The sequence below is a fragment of the Pinus tabuliformis genome, chromosome 8 (genome assembly GCF_031772625.1).
Source record: "Pinus tabuliformis cultivar Carrire ecotype Pingquan chromosome 8, CPIR1, whole genome shotgun sequence".
In the NCBI taxonomy this organism is placed as follows: Eukaryota; Viridiplantae; Streptophyta; class Pinopsida; order Pinales; family Pinaceae; genus Pinus; species Pinus tabuliformis.
Window position 1 is genome coordinate 1,537,845,430 of NC_142294.1, and position 15,433 is coordinate 1,537,860,862.

Genomic DNA, 15,433 nt, shown 5'->3' on the forward strand with positions numbered 1-15,433 from the left:
ATTTGACACCTCCAAGTGAAAACTCTGGTTTTGATCCTTTCCCCTTCTTGTCTGGGTTAAGATCATCATTGGTTGCTAAACTCCCTCCCCTTAACCTAGGCTGGGTCCACTTGGTCCGTGTGGTCCAATACCTTTGAAAAGTTAATTCTTCAAGCACCACTTGGGAAACCAAGTTCAATAAGGATTTTAGGGATTGGGAAACTCCTTTGTAGACACATTCCTTAAACCTAGCACTTAAATCCTGCCTCCTCCTTCTCCAGAAAGGTTTGTAGCTTGCTTGAAGAGCAAACAAGCTCCATTCTTAAACCCCTTCTAGGAAAATGATTGTTAAGGTCACTTCACATACGTTTGTTGATTCATCCTTCACACGTGACTTTCCATATACCGAGTCTCCTCCCATTGGTGAAAGTTCGTAAAGAGTAGGGAGTCTTAGCTAAGGTGATAGTGGGCTAAGTCTCCATTGTTGCACTTGAACTAGTGTGAAAATTCGGAAACCCGAATCCTATTGCAGCAACTGGAAATTATTCGCCTAATTGTTATTCTTAATTAACAACTTATTTATTGTTTCTACTACAGCAAATACTAAATAACTCACACTGCAACCTAGACAAATAAAATTACGAAATAATAAACGTTGGAAGAAATGCTAGCACACACACAACTTTACACAGTTATTTTTGGACCAATGTCCCCGGAGAAGACCAACTTGGGAAAACTGATGCAACAGTGAGGGTTTTATTTTATTATGCAACGTTGAAATCTGAGCACATCAGAAATCCCTACTGCTATTTCTGATTTATTATCTCCTACTTGTTCTTTACATTAACAAGTTATTTAATCATATAAACATCGAAATAAACACAATAGCAGCGTTCACAAATATACATATCAGCAACTGAAATAAATTGAGATAACAAAAGGGACACCATTATTTTTGGACAATCATCCCTAGAAAAACCCAATGCGAAAAAAACTGGTGCGCAAATATTAGGCTTTATTATTATGTAGTTTTCTTAATACAACTATGGTACCAGAAATGGCTCACCCTTCAGAGATTTTCCTTGGCAGAAGCAATGTCACATGGTTTGGGTTTGAATTCGAATTCGCTTACAATTAAGTTCGATTCGAGTTCGAATTTTTCGATGAGGTTCGTATGAGGTTCGCCATTAGGTTCGTTCATGTATATAATTTTAAAAATATATATATATAAAATATTAAAATTACATAAATCTTTTTTATATTCATTTATAATTAATATATATTTATAAATTTTATCATATACTATATATATAAACTTATATTTTCCCATAAATATAAGTTATATTAATTTATAATATTTAAAATAACAATACCCTAATTTCGTTAATGTAATATAAGTTAAAATATATTAAAAATAATTCCTGTAAAAATATATAATTTTTAAATTATGTTAACTTATCTTTGCACATAGTAATTTTATAATTACGATATGGTAATATTTGAACTGTTTATAGCATTATTACTTATAAATTATAAATCTAACCTTGCGTATAATTTTATACATGTAACCTCATTTTAACATTTCAACTAAGTCTACCAAATCAGGACTTTCAAGAAAAGGTATTTTTGTGAGTATTGACAAGAGAATCTGAAAACACTTTTTGAAACGTTATTGTCGTTACTTATTAATCATTCTGAACACCACTGTGCAAGTTCGGGATGTTTCTGCAATGAAATGTGCACAATCAGCGTTGTTGTCGTTGCTGCCAGAGATGGAAATCATTTGACCCGATCATTACACCCTTGTATTTGAAAATTCCAAACACACAAATAAACAAAGTCATCCCCCCTGCAAGAGACGAAGGTAATTTGCCCCGACACTTACACCCATTTATCTGTCATTCGTTGTTATGTAACCTCAACACAGCAGGAACTGAGATAAAGTCAAACCTTCTTGAACCTAAATGAACTTTAAGTTTTTTTTTGAAATTCACCGAATTTCGGACCTCAACATTTAGGTTCGACGAACCCTGTGACACTGGGCAGAAGTACCCTTTTCCGGAGACAGATATTCCGACTAATCAGCAACCGGATGATTGGCCCCACAGTAACTTCAGCTGTTCCTCAGCTGGACAGTGAATGTTGCTCCAAGCTATCTTCTAGCATTGCGTCACCCTCCTACGGAGCTGCGTCAGCTAACCAGCTCTCAGTCTGCCCCACGAAAATTCCACAACGCAGCCTCTTTAGCCCAGCGTCAGCTCTACAGCCCTCTACGCTGCTTGCGTCAACCTCTGCGGCTTCTGCATCAACCTCTTGTGTTGCCTCTGCATCAACCTTCCTAGGCTCTGCGCTGCCTCTCTGGCACTTTCTCTACGTCTCTGATATGTATTCTCGGCCTCCTGCCGAACTGCCCCTCGCTGCAACAGATCACTAACTCGATTTCTTAGCAAACCCTACCCCAGAAAATCGAATTGACTGATCAACTTGGTGTATCTCCCACTGACCCTCAAGCCTCCTCTTATACTTTTCATGTTGACGATTCAACGACCGAGATTAAGCCCTTAATCAACGGCTAAGATTAGATTTGGCTTGATCCTCATTATTTAGAACTTTTTCACCCATATTATATTAATACACATTAATATTATAATTTTCCTAAGTTTAGACTTAGGGTCTCATTATTTTAATATCTCTCCATCCGAGTGGAATTTCCCCAAACGATTTACGGATTTTGGAGATCTCATGTGCCTTAGCCTCTCCACCAATTTTCATGGCTAGAGCACATCTGATGCTACCAAAAATCAGCGCGTTGCTCCTCCTGGTGTCTCTCTGCTCTCTCTGCTCTCTACGTATTTTGGGCCTGGAGAAGATACTCCAAACCAACTATCCTTGCCCCTCACTGCAATAGCCCACTATCGAAATTCTCCCAATAGCTCCTCTCCTCTGCGTCACAAAATCGAACTTCTGGACTCTCTCTGTATATTTTTCCAAGTGACCCTCAAGCCTCCTTAAATAATCTCCTCATTGACATTCAACGGCCCAAATTAGAAGTTAATCAATGGCTAAGATCATTTCTGCTTGATCCTCGTCTTCTTCTAGAAGTTACACACCCCAATTTATATTAATACCCTTTAATTATTTTATTTTTAGACTTAGGTCCCCTTAAAAATAATTAATTATTTTAATAGAACTGTTTCTGGGTGAATTTCCCAAAACGCTTTCTGGGTTCTTTGGAATACACGTGCCTAAGCCTCCCTGCAAAATTTGAGACGCACATCCGATGCTACCAGAAATCAACATTTGGACAAGAAAAAGTTCGTTTTTGAATTTATTTACTCACTCATGTATATTGGGTTAGGTCGGCCCTAAGCACATGTTAAATTGGACAGGTCAGCCTCAACCCCAAGTGGACCCTCATGAAAGCCTATAAATAGAAGATACCTCAAGCTCATTTGGACACATTGATCAAGCCATCTTCTCTTCTCTTATTATCTTGGTTCGCACAGGTTTGTCAAAGGAAAGTTCGCACAAGGGTCCAAAATCTCAGGCGTGAACCTCACAATGGTCTAGGGTTTTCTAATTCCTGGATGCTAGCACGGAACTGGGCATTTTAGTCCCTGGATGTTGGCACACAGTGGTCAAGACAACGTCCAGAAATCCCTAGACGCTAGCACAGAGTGTTTATGGGAGCGTCCAGGAGGCTAGGGTTTCCGTTGCTCAGTTTGGTCCTCAGACACACGCAAAGTATGGTCATAAGAGCATCCGGGCTGCCATAGACGCTCGCACATAAGCCTTATGAGAGCGTCCAGGGTTTGGGGCAGATTTGGGTATGTTTGGCCTCGGAGGCCCTCATCTAGTTCACTTGGTAGCGTCCATATCTCTTCCAAACGCAGTCTTCCAGTTTTGCAAAGAGCGTCCATGACTACGATATACGCTCGCACAGCTCCTCCTCCCTGCGTTCGAGACTCAAAGTTGAGATTTCAGTATTCCGAAGATTCCGCTCAGTGACAGCAGTGTTCAGCAGTATCCAGCAGTTGACTACATTCACTGACAGCACATTATAGCCATCAAAATGAGGGCTTGGATTATACGCATGATTAGATCAATTTCATGGATGTCATGGTTGTTTTGTTGCATAGATAAAGTTATGGATCATTGTACTCTCTTTTGCTGAATCATTTGGTAACAATCTAAGAAGAAGAAGATTTGCAAGGGTTTTCCCCATAGTGAGTTTTGCCTTGGTCTCGGACCAATCCTGGTGTCTCTATGTGTGCATGTTTTTCTTCTATTGTTCATTTATGTTCCGTTGCATTGATGATGATGATGTTGTTCTTTCTATATAATTGCATACGCTGATGAATAATGGTGTAGATCTGAATAATGTAATGATGATATGGGGTGAACTTAATGTATTACTGAAGAAATGCAATTATCAAAGAAAAGAACAATGTAGCCCTATGAAAAATTAACATCAAACACTAGGACTCACCTAATAATCAGACAATAAATTTCACCGTGGTTTTGGGGGTTTAAGCAGGAGGGAAAAAAAATCTTCTGATTAGCTGTGTCAAAAAACACACGTAATTTGAGGTTAAAAAACCTCCTAGGATGAAATTCGTCATCAAATTATAGGCTTACCTAGGTTGTTACATAGACTCGTGGTTTTACTACGATCATTTACAATATATAACTTGCAGAATGGGCTGACCATGACACACGGACTATTGATATGTGATCTGATCCTCGTTGGAAAAGATGGTACTTCCACTTCCTTGGAACTTTGACAATTTGAGTGCAATAGGACCAGCATTATTTTTCCTCTTTGCATGAGCAGAGAAAGAAGGAGGTTCATTTACGTTTGAAGGCTTGTCTCTCTCCATCATCCTCGTCTCCTCTTGAGTGAATCTAGCCAATAATTCATCAAAACTAGGAATCTCATCATTGTTGAGAATGGTGGTGTTAAACACAGCCCATGCTCTTGAAAGACCTCCAAGTGCACTGAGAGTGAGTTCCCTGTCAGCAATAACTTCTCCAATAGATAGTAGGTCATTCTTGATTTGTGTTATTCTAATAAAGTAGGATTGAATAGACTCCCATTTATCCACTTTGATGTCCTTCAACTTGTCCTTGAGAAACAGGATTTGACTTGCATTGTTTACTTTGAACATCCCAACCAGCTTATCATACATCTCCTTAGATGTTCCCAAATCAGAAATATAAGCAACCAAATGCTTTTGAATGGAGTCTATGATAATTCTCTTAGCCTTGACCTCACCTTTCTTATACTTTGTTTTTGCAGCAACAAGTGCATTTGAAGGAGGCTCCACCACTCTTCTTTGCACATAGTCCATGGCATCATGCTCTTCCAAAGTCAAGTCCAAAGTCATCTTCCATGCATGATAGTTAGATTTGTCCTTGAGCTTATCGTCAAAATTTCAAGTAAGATGTAGTAGCCACTGAGACCAGTCCGATAATCTTGTCTAACAGATCTCCCTTAGTGGTTGCTTTTCTCTCTCTTGCTTGGGCTTTGTCCTCACCTGTGCTTTGATACCATGTTAATTTTAGTTAACAATGGTATGTTCTATGCTTAGCACAATTACTTCAATGTCCTTTTAATAGCACAATGACAATTTCCAATTTAGTTTCCAATAGCAATCACATTAACCATAAATCGCATCGACAGTAATTGTAGATAGAACATAAAATAAAATGCAAAAGACAAGCCAAGACAAGAGAACACTAGATTTGGCGGATGCCAAGGAAAAACCCCAAGATGACGGAAACTCTTTGATCAATTCTTTGTTGGAGTTTCTAAGTTTAACCCGTTAGAAATTCTTCCTGCACTATCTGGTTTATTTCTTCCTACTTGTTTAATTACTTAACAAGTTATTTACCATGTAAATACTGAAAATAAACACAAGTACAGTATCAACATCTACAAATCATCAACTGAAAGAACACAAGCACACAAGTGACACCACTATTTTTGGACCAATGTCCCCGGAAAAACCCAATGCGAGAAAACCAGTGCAGCTATTCAGAGGGTTTTATTATTATGCAATTTTTAGAATACAACTAGGGTGCCAGAAATGGCTCACCCAATAGAGAATGCGCTCGGAAATAGTACCTCTCCCCGGAGACAAATATTTCGGCTGATTAATCACCGGATGAACGATCCCACAGCAACAATTGCAGCTTCCACTGCTCTGCATCACTCCGATAGGGACTGCGTCACCCTTCTCAGCTCACCAGCACCCAATGTGTCTCACAAAAACCTCCCAGTGCTGCCTCTTGGCCCTGCGTCAGCTCTGCTAGCCTCTACGTCAACTTTTGGAGCCTCTGCATCAGCACTTAGACCCTCTGTGTCACACACGCTGGCCTCTCCTGGCTCTGCGCAACTCCTAGCTACCTTTGTGTAGCACCTAGCTGCCTCTGCGTAGCACCTCCCCGGCTCTATGTTATCTCTTTGGTACCAAGTCTGCCTCTCTACTATGTATTCACTGCCCCTAGTTGTTGATCACTGATTCTATCTCTCTTAGCAAACCCCGCTCTAGATAATAGAATGACTGATCACTCTGGTGTATTCTCCAACTAACCCTCAAGCCTCCTCTTATACTTTTCTCGTTGGTCCATCAACGGTCGGTCGAGATTAAATCTCTAATCAACGGCTAAGATTAGATTTGGCTTGATCCATGACCTACGGAAAATTCTAACCCAGTTTTACATTAATACCCATTAATATTTTATTTTTCCTAGGTTTAGACTTGGGAACTCCATTAAAAATATTAATTATTTTAATATCTCCCAAACCAGTTAGAATCTGCCCAAACTCTCATGTGCTTTAGCCTCTCCACCAATTTTCATGGCTAGAGCACCTCTGATGCTACCCCAAATGAACACTCCCTCTTAGCAAAGACTGTACTCTAGTAATACTCCACACTCAGTATCACCCTGATTATCCAGCACTGGTCTCTGTGCTGATACTAGGCCTCCCTGCCCAACATCCTCTGCACTGCCGCATCCTGTATAGCTGCCCATGGCCCTGCCACTGCCACATCCGTATGGTAGCTCCTTCTGCATCTCTGCTACTGTTGGTCCATACTCCCAACACTGCATCCCCCTCTCATCATGTTGCATCGTGTTGCCCATAGCACTACCATTGCTAACTGTTGCACTGCAAATCAATTACCGAGAAGTAAGTAACTAATCCACCCAACTCTGACATCCCTGCCAGGCTAGAGACATTCTCGATGTTGAAGCCCCCTCTGCCGCTAACAAGTGCTCCCTCTACTAACCTCTATTCTGCTGCAACTGTTGATTTGGGGTAGCATTGGATGTGTTCTAGCCACGAAATTTGGTGGAGAGGTTAGGGCACATGAGATCTCCAATACCCAGAAAGGGTTTGGGCAGATTCTAAACAGTTCAGGAGATATTAAAATAATTAATATTTTTAATGGAATCCCTCAGTCTAAACTTAGGGAAATTAAAATATTAATGTGGATTAATATAAAATTGTGTTAGAATGGTCCAAAAGACATGGATCAAGCCAAATCTAATCTTAGCCATTGATTAGGGACTTAATCTCGGTCGTTGATATGTCAACGAGAAAAGTATAAGAGGAGGCTTGAGGGTCACTTAGAGAATACACCAGAGTGATCAGTCATTTTATTCTCTAGAGCGGGGTGTGCTAAGAGAGATAAAATTAGTGATTGGGAGTTGCAGTTGAGGAGCATTGAGTACAGAGAGATAGAAAGGCAGAGATAGTGCCGGGAGAGCAGCGCAGTAGCCGAGGAGAGTGACGCAGAGCTAGCCAGGGCTCATGTAGGGCCACGCAGAGGCAGCCGGGAGCTGCGCAGAACCTCAGGGAGGCCAACTTTGCTAACGCAGGGCCTCCCAAGGCTGACGTAGACCCATCCGGGGTGACATAGGGCCAGCGCTGGACAGAGAGGGGCTGACGCAATCCAGAGAGAGGTTGATGCTGGGGTTTCTGGGGCAGATTGGTGCTGAGGAGCTAACGGAAGGATTATTCGGGGTTTCAGCCAGGAGATTTGTCTCAAACTGAGAGGTATTACTAGCAAGGAAATTCTTTGTTTAGTAGGCCAATTTCGGCACCAGATTGTACTCTGATATTGCTTAATAAGAAAACCCTCAGATAGTTGCAATGGTTTTCCCACATTGGGTTTTTCCGGGAACATTGGTCCAAAAATAATGGTGTCATATGGTGTGATTGTTTCTGCTTCCTTTAGTTGTTGATCTGTAATATGCTGAGCATGCACTAGTGTTTACTTTCAATATTTACATTGTAAATAACTTGTTAAGTAAAATAACAAGTAGGTAGGAATAAATTAGATAAAGTGCATGGAGGGTTTCTAACTAAGTAGACTTAGAAACTTCAACATAGTATCAGAGCGTGATTGCAGATCACAGTTGGACTAAGGAAATCAGCCGAGCGGAGCAATAGTAGCAGAAAACAGTTGTCCCGAGGTGACAAAAGTTGTTTCTAGTAGAGCAACAACAAGGAAGGGTGATGTAGTGCCTACGTCATCAAGGGTGAGCTGGGAAGAGGCAGCGCGGAGACAAGGCAAAGGGAGCCTCACGCAGAGCCACGCAAAAGCTGGGAAGGTTGACGCAGTTGACTGAGGAGGTCGGGTTGCTGGGACCGGGATTTCACAGAGCCTAGGAGCTCTCACCTTCAAGTTGTTGGGGTTTAGAAGGCTATGTGAATATTGCAGAGTGGAGCTGGTGAGGTACTGTAGTCAAAACAGTACCTGACAGAGCAAGGCCAAGAGGAGGGAGTTGTTGCCGAGGGTTTCTAGCCGAGGAACCTGGATCAGTGGTGCAGTTGCACAAGACGATCAAAGTAGGGGGCATCTCAATGGGGACAGAAGGATTTCTAGGAGGGAAATCGGGATTCAAAGGGAGCCTAGAAGAGAACTTCCAGACGGGAAGTAGAGGCTCGGAGAAGTCGAACAGAGAACTTCCAGGAGGGAAGTAGAAGAGCATCATGGCACTACACAAAGTAAGAGACAAAGATAGACTAGAAGGAGCGTCAAACTTCGCAGTCTGGAAGGCCAAAATCTTATCCGTACTTTATAGAAATCGTGTCAAGAACTTCGCCTTGAAGGTAATAGTGATCCTAGTCAACCCCAATGATAACGACAAGTACGAGGAGGCAATGGCGAGGGCTAAGAGCATCATCCTTGACGAGGTCAAGGATCATGTAGTACCACACATTTCCGAGAAGGAAACAGCATATGAGATGTGGGAGGCTCTCAAGAAATTGTACTAGCATATATTTGTGCAAAGAAGAATTCTACTTGAGAATCAGTTGTGTATCATATGAATAAGGAAGAACCGATTGACACCTTCCTCCAAGGACTGAATGAGATCCAAGATTAGTTGAATGTTATAGAGGCCACGCCAGATCACGAGTTAATGGTGAGGACCGCGTTGAATGTTGTCTCAGAAGACTGGGAGGTATTTTTCCAGAGTATACTAGGAAAAGGGACTCTCCCACCTTCGAATGAGATGTGGGCGGCTCTTCACCAAGAAGAGATCAGACGGCAGTCGAAGACAGGTAGCAGCAGCAAGGGGACCAAAGTCAAACAAGAGGAGGAAGATGTTGTCGTAGCATCTGAGGGAAAGCAGGAAAAGCGGAAGAAGAAGGATCTCTCCAAAATCAAGTGCTTCCACTGTGGGGAGTTGGGTCATTATGCAACCCAATGTCCAAGGAAGAAGAGTAAGGGAGAGTCTTCCAAGACTAACACAGCGCCAGCAAGGGCAAAGAAGGAAGTGTTGACAGACGATGGTTGTGCCATGAGTGCACACGCACCACTTGAGCAGAAGTGGGGAGACAGCGAGCTATAGTCAGGCAGACTATAGGTGATGAGGCGCAGGATCCTCGAGGTAACCAGCCTCTTGGATTAGACCTTGCTACGGGAGCCCCGAAGAGGAGTAGCAGGACCGGATGAGTCGGGTAGAGATGGATGCGGATGGAGCGACAGAGAGAGCTACAATGCAAGAGTCCCGAGACAGTGCGAGGCTAGTAGGCTACAACAATGCAAGAGGCAAAGGAGTGTTGCACAAGTGCAGGATGGCACAGAGAGGTGTGCAACGGTGCGAGATGCAAGGAGTTGTTGCAGCAGTGCAGAGGTCAGAAAGGGAGCACTTGTCAGTGACATAAGGAGCTTCAGCATCAGGAGGGTCTCTAGCCCAACAGGGAGGTTAAAGTTGGGAGATAAGTTACTTGCTTCTCAGTAACTGAGTTGCAGTGCAGAAGTGGGCAGCACGATGCAACATGATGGGAGGAGGTGCAGTGCGGATGCAGTGCTGGGAGAGAGGACCAGCAACAGCACGGATGTAGAGGGAGCTATCGTACAGATGCAGCAGTGGCAGTGGCAGAACCATGGGCAGCAGTACAAGATACAACAGCGCAAAGGATGGTGGGCAGCAGACCTAGCATCAGCAGAGGGACCGATGCCATATGATCAGAATAATACTCAGTAAGTAGTATTGCTAGAGCACAATCCTCGCTAAAAGGGAGTATTGATTTGGGGTAGCATCGGATGTGCTCTAGCCACGAAATTTGGTGGAGAGGTTGGGGTACATGAAATCTCCAATACCCAAAAAGAGGTTGGGCAGATTCTAAACAGTTCAGGAGATATTAAAATAATCAATATTTTTAATGGAGTCCCTAAGTCTAAACTTAGGGAAATTAAAATATTAATGTGGATTAATATAAAACTGTGTTAGAATGGTCCAAAAGACATGGATTAAGCTAGATCTAATATTAGTCGTTGATTAGGGACTTAATCTCAGTCATTGATATGTCAATGAGAAAAGTATAGGAGGAGGCTTGAGGGTCACTTGGAGAATACACCAGAGTGATCGGTCATTCTATTCTCTAGAGCGGGGTGTGCTAAGAGAGATAGAATTAGTGATCGGGAGTTGCAGCTAAGGGGCATTGAGTACAAAGAGACAGAAAGGCAGTGACAGTGCCGAGAGAGCAGCGCAGTAGCTGGGGAGAGTGACGCAAAGCCATCCAGGGCTCACACAGGGCCACGCAGAGGGAGTTGGGAGTTGCGCAGAGCCTCAAAGAGGCCAGCTTCGCTAACGCAGAGGGCCAGAGGGCTGACGCAGGGCCTCCTAAGGTTGACGCAGACCCATCCGGGGTGACGCATGGTCAGCGTTGGGCAGAGAGGGGTTGACGCAGTCCAAAGAGAGGCTGACGATGGGGTTTCTGGGGCAGATTGGTGCTAAGGAGCTGCCAGAAGGATTATCTGGGGTTTCAGCCAGCAGATTTGTCTCAAACTGAGAGGTATTACTACCAAGGAAATTCTCTGTTGGGTAGGCCAATTTCAGCACCCAGACTGTACTCTGATATTGCTTAATAAGAAAACCCTCAGATAGTTGCACTGGTTTTCCCACATTAGGTTTTTCCGAGGACATTGGTCCAAAAATAATGGTATCATATGGTGTGATTGTTTCTGTTTCCTTTAGTTGTTGATCTGTAATATGTGGAGCATGCACTAGTGTTTATTTTCAGTATTTACATTGTAAATAGCTTGTTAAGTAAAATAACAAGTAGGTAGGAATAAATCAGATAAAGTGCATGGAGGATTTCTAACTAAGTAGACTTAGAAACTTCAACAACAACAACTCCCTGAATCTCGCACTATTGCACACCTGTCTGTGCCATCCTACATCGGTGCAACGTTCCCGTGCCTCTCGCACTGTTGCAGCCTGCTAGCCTCGCGATGTCCCAAGACTCCTGCACTGTAGCACTCTTTGCCACTCCATCTGCATCCGTCTCCACTGACATACGCCAGTCCTGCAACTCCTCTTCGAGTCTCTCGTAGCAAGGTATAATCCAAGAGGTTGTGTACCTCAAGGATCCTACCCCTCATCCACTATACTCTGTCTAACTACAGTTCGATGTCTCCCCACTTCTTCTCAAGTGGCACATGAGCACTCATGGCACAATCGTCATCCTCCTCGACTTCTTTCTCCGCCTTCACTGGCGCTGCCTTCGAGTCTGAAGCCTCTCCCTTACTCTTCTTCCTAGGACACTGGTTCACAAAATGACCCAGTTCCCCACAATGGAAGCACTTGACCTTGGAGAGGTCCTTCTTCTTCCTCTTCTCCTGCTTTCCCGCAGATGCTAGAGCCGCATCCTCTTCTTCCTCCTCCTTGATTCTGACCCCTTTGCCGCTATTCCCCGCCTTGGTCACCCATCTGATCTCTTCTTGACAAAGAGCTGCCCACAATTCCTCCCAATCTGGAAGGCTCATCCTGCCCAGTATGCTCTAAACAAATACCTCCCAATCCTTTGAGACTGCGTTCAATGCGGTCCCCATCATCAATTCCTGATCCGGTGTGGCCCCTATGGAAGTTAGTTGGTCACAGATCTCCTTCAATCGACTGAGGAAGACATTTATCTACTCTCCCTTCTGCATCTGGTATGACCGCAGTTGATTTTCAAGTAACATCTTCCTTTGCACGGAAGTATGCTAGTAAAATTTCTTCAGGGCATCACACATCTCATTTGTTGTGTCCTTCTTGGCAATATGCGGCACCACATGATCCTTGACCCCATCAAGGATGATGCACATCGCCCTGTCCATTGCCTCCTCGTACTTCTCATTTTCAGAAGGGTCAACTAGGATCACTATTGTTTTCAAGGTGAGGTCCTTGATACGATTTTTGTCTAAAAAGGACAAGATCATGGCCTTCCAAACCACAAAGTTGGATGCTTGGCCAAACCTATCATGATCTCTCAGCCCATTCACGGCCATCTCGCTACTCTTGTTTCGACTCCTCCGAGTCTCTCAACTTCCCATCTAGAAGTTCTTGGTTCGACTCCCTCTGAATCTCGATTTCCCTTTTGGAAATCCTTCTACCAAAGTGAAGTTGCCCCACTCCGATCGTCTAACACTGATCAGGATTCAGCAACTCCCTCTACCTTGGTCTTGCTCTATTAGGTATTGTTCTGACCACAGTACCCCACCAACTTTGCTCCGCAAACTACCCATAGCCTCCTATGCCCCAGCAACTGAAGGATTGATCCACTTAGCTCTGCGCAATCCCGACACCAGCAAATCAGCTCCCCCAGCCAACTGCATCAGCGCTCCTGGGCTCTGCGTGAGCCTGATTCTGCCTCCCTTAGCCTCTACGCTACCTTTCTCTAGCCCAGAATGATGACGCAATCTCTCTGCGTCACTCCTTCCTCTGTCGCCTTTTGCACGGATCAGCTCTGTCACTCGGGACAACTAAATTTGCTACTACTTCTCGGCTAGATGGTGTCTTCAGTTATCCTGTGATCGACAACCACGCTCTGATACCATGTTGGAATTTCTAAGTTTAACCCGTTAGAAATTCTTCCTGCATTATCTGGTTTATTTCTTACTACTTGTTTAATTACTTAACAAGTTATTTACCATGTAAATACTGAAAATAATCACAAGTACAGTATCAACATCTACAAATCATCAACTGAAAGAAAACAAGCACACAAGTGACACCATTATTTTTGGACCAATGTCCCTGGAAAAACCCAATGCGGGAAAACCGATGCAGCTATTCAGAGGGTTTTATTATTATGCAGTTTTTAGAATACAACTAGGGTGCCAGAAATGGCTCACCCAATAGAGAATGCCCTTGGCAGTAGTACCTCTCGTCGGAGATAGATATTATGGTTGATTAATCACTGGATGAACGATCCCACAGCAACAATTGCAGCTTATACTGCTCTGCGTCACTTTGATAGGGACTGTGTCACCCTTCCCGTCTCACCAGCACCCATTCTGCCCCATGAAAACCTTCTAGCACTGCCTCTTGGCCCTACATCAACTCTGCTAGCCCCTGCCAACTTCTGGAGCCTCTGCATCAACCCTTAGACCCTTCGCGTCACACACGCTGGCCTCTCCTGGCTCTGCACAGCACCTAGCTGCCTCTGCGTAGCACCCAGCTGCCTCTACATCAACCTCTCTCGGCTCTGCGTTGTCTCTCTAGTACCAACTTTTCTTCTCTGCTATGTATTCACTGCCCCTTGTCGCTGATCATTGATTCTATCTCTCTTAATAAACCCCGCTCTAGAGAGTATAATGACTTATCACTCTGATGTATTCTCCAACTGACCCTCAAGCCTCCTCTTATACTTTTCTTGTTGGTCCATCAACAGCTGAGATTAAATCTCTAATCAATGGCTAAGATTAGATTTGGCTTGATCCATGACTTTTGGAACATTCTAACCCAGTTTTATATTAATACCCATTAATATTTTATTTTTCTTAAGTTTAGACTTAAGAACTCCATTAAAAATATTAATTATTTTAATATCTCCCAAACCGGTTAGAATCTACCCAAACCATTTCTGGATTTTGGAGATCTCATGTGCTTTAGCCTCTCCACCAATTTTCATGGCTAGAGCACATCCAATGCTACCCCAAATCAACATTCTTCTTATTATTATATCAAATGTTCAGCAGAGAGAGAGTACAAAAAGTCAAAGTTGACTTGCCAAATCAAGGCCAAAATAGCCCTATTAAAACCACAGTGAAATTCAGCCCTAACCAAAAAGTCAATGCTGGTCAAAGTAGCAGCAAAATGTCCTTAAAGCAGCTCAGTAATTCCTAGTCAAACATGGCCTGAACAAAAGGTCAAACTCAACCCAAAACAGTCCCAAAATCAACAGTCAAACTTAGTCAAACTCTGTCCTGAAGTCTGTAGTCAACCGACAATTTATCTCTGCAGTCAAAGTGCTCAGAACACCTCGGTTTCTATGCCAAAGAGTGCAGCCTACCCAAAGAGAAAACTGCCCAAAAGATCGAACTCAAAATCTGCCTGGAAAGTCAAAGCCAGCATTGGTCAAACTGCATTAAAGACTAAAATTTTCGGCCCTGTAATTGTGTCTGAAATTCATCCTTCTTGCCACACATGTGAGAGAAAGAATATGCCCAATAGTTGTACTAACCAATGAGAAAAGGAGAGAGAAGAATGTGTGAGTGATGATGATGCCAAATGAGGTGAGAGGTCACTTATATTTATACAAGTCATTGAGGGTGAAGTGTTAATGTCTCTTATGTTTCATGAGCCTACATGATGATGTGGTTGACCTTGACAATTTACACGTGTGGGCATAAATTCAAAAATGCAATTTCTGCTTATCCAAATTTGATGATCTTTTGATCAATTTTGGTCTTCTCAAAAAGAGGAATTCAATGTAGTCATCTCCATCAAATGAGTTGTCTAAAGTGGAATTCGGCCCTAGTTGCCAATTTTAACAGAAGCTGATATAAAATATGAAAAATATACAACCACCATAGCTCATTTTCATATTTGTGGAGTTACACAGGCAAACCTTCAAATGCCCTAGAAATGTGTTGTATATCCTCACCTCTACAAACAAAAAATTAGTTTAAAAATATTTTACAAATGGGGCTTCATTCATTCATGA

At 42.9% G+C, this 15,433-nt stretch overlaps 1 protein-coding gene across 1 annotated transcript in view; it reads right to left on the bottom strand.

Moving 5' to 3' along the window:
• The window catches only part of LOC149241784 (hyperosmolality-gated Ca2+ permeable channel 2.3-like), a 387,638-nt gene that overhangs the window by 224,838 nt on the left and 147,367 nt on the right, over positions 1-15,433 (bottom strand).